Source organism: Oryzias melastigma, linkage group LG15, assembly GCF_002922805.2.
Source record: "Oryzias melastigma strain HK-1 linkage group LG15, ASM292280v2, whole genome shotgun sequence".
In the NCBI taxonomy this organism is placed as follows: domain Eukaryota; kingdom Metazoa; phylum Chordata; class Actinopteri; order Beloniformes; family Adrianichthyidae; genus Oryzias; species Oryzias melastigma.
In genome coordinates, this window is record NC_050526.1 from 16,415,715 (window position 1) to 16,417,360 (window position 1,646).

A 1,646-nucleotide genomic window follows, 5' to 3' on the forward strand; every position below is an offset into this window, starting at 1 on the left:
TTCTTATTCTCCTTCCAACAATAAAATAAAATAATTTACAATGGAAGATCTAAGATTTTATTTTTCCTTTAAAGGTTGATTTAACTTTAAGCTTGATTCTGTTTTTGGTTTTTAAAAAGAGGGGATGTGGAAAAAAAAATAGGATTTTTTTTTGTTTGTTTATGAAAAAAATATATATAAATCTCGTGCAGTCCCGCCACAGACCAGCGGGGGGCACGCCTGTCCACGGACGACAAACGAAGAAGAAAGCCGCCTGTTGGAAATCGCTGAAGAAGAGCGCTGGTCTTCAGCTGACGCTGTTTGATCGATAAAATAACCAAAGGAAAGACGAGCTTATCGATTGAATCGACTTGAGGTGAGTTGGATCCTTTTTTAAACCCGTTCTTCCGTTTTGTTTTCGCCAGGAACCTTTCCGTCTTTTGTTAGCGTTCGAATCAGGAACTTCCGGTTGATCGATGACAGACCAGATCGATCAAAAAAAGTTTTGGATTTTGATATTTCACTTTTAATCAACAAGCAATCTACAAAGATTACACTTAACTCAACACAGACTGGGTTTCGGTATGAAGGAGATTTGGGAATTAGCGTCATTTCCGGTTATTGATAACTGATTCCTCGGTCAGTGCTCGGGGACTGTGGGCGCGTGCCAACCTTAAGGAGCGATAGACTGGTTCTGACTTCATAGACTGGCAGTTCACAGAAGTTTCTTTGGGTCAGAACCAACTTTTTTTTTTTAATCGAAACCGACGTGAACCGGGCAGTGGCTGCTGTTGCAGTTCCTGTGGAGTCCGCTGGGGGCGGGCTTTTCAAAACAAAGCCACTCCCAGTTATCTTTTGGGTAATAATAAATAAAAGCATTTTGGCATCATACACCTTTTTAGACTTTTTACAACACTAAGCGAATTTATCTTTTAGTTAATTTGACTTTGTTTATTTAAAGTTCGACATTGTTCATGTTTTTATTTTTAGCAGGTGAGGGGGCCTTTCAAAGCTTTGAACTTGACTTTTTCTGACACTGATTTTGAAATCTGCTCTTGAGTCACTCCAACTTTAGGTTTCACTTCTGCCTCTAGAATTCTCTGCTTGGCTGTAAGGTGGTGCAGTGGTTCAGTTCAAATCCCACCTGTGAACTTTTTTTGTGTGTATTTTTCATGTTTTCTTTGGGAATTCTTCCCATCTCCCAAATAACTAAAAAAAAAAACATGTTTTAATTCCACTCTAAAAACGACAGAACACGGCAGCGTTTTTCACTTCGAACCCGTTTGGGATCATTGTCCTGATGGATGATCTGGCCTCAATGGTCTCCCTGATTGAAGGAAGTTTTTGTCTTAAATCTGACCTAAACGTGACTGCATTTATGCTTCGCTTCACACATCATGAATTCCTACCACCATGCTTCACAGTGGGAATTATCTCTTCTCTTCTAGCTGCGTGTTTATTGGTTCATACTAGTATGACCCTGTCCCTGGTGTACTTCAACAGCTCTTTGGTCATGGTGGAGAGGGTTACAGTCTGACTGTAAAGTGTCATTAGCAGAGTGGAGGATAGAAAAGATTCTTGTCTGTTTTTTGAGGCTAAATACTTATTTTCTGCAAAAGTATACAAATAAGTTCTTTAACATCAAATAACAGGATTAGCTGTTGCAC

The 1,646-nt window shown here is 39.4% G+C and overlaps 1 protein-coding gene across 1 annotated transcript in view; it reads left to right on the forward strand.

Moving 5' to 3' along the window:
• Window positions 1–203: 203 nt before the first annotated feature.
• Window positions 204–1,646, forward strand: part of tspan14 (tetraspanin 14) — a 7,827-nt gene continuing 6,384 nt past the window's right edge. Inside the window, exon 1 of the mRNA XM_024297820.2 lies at window positions 204–355. The gene's annotated coding sequence lies outside the window, so the exon portion shown is untranslated. The remainder of the gene's footprint in view (window positions 356–1,646) is intronic.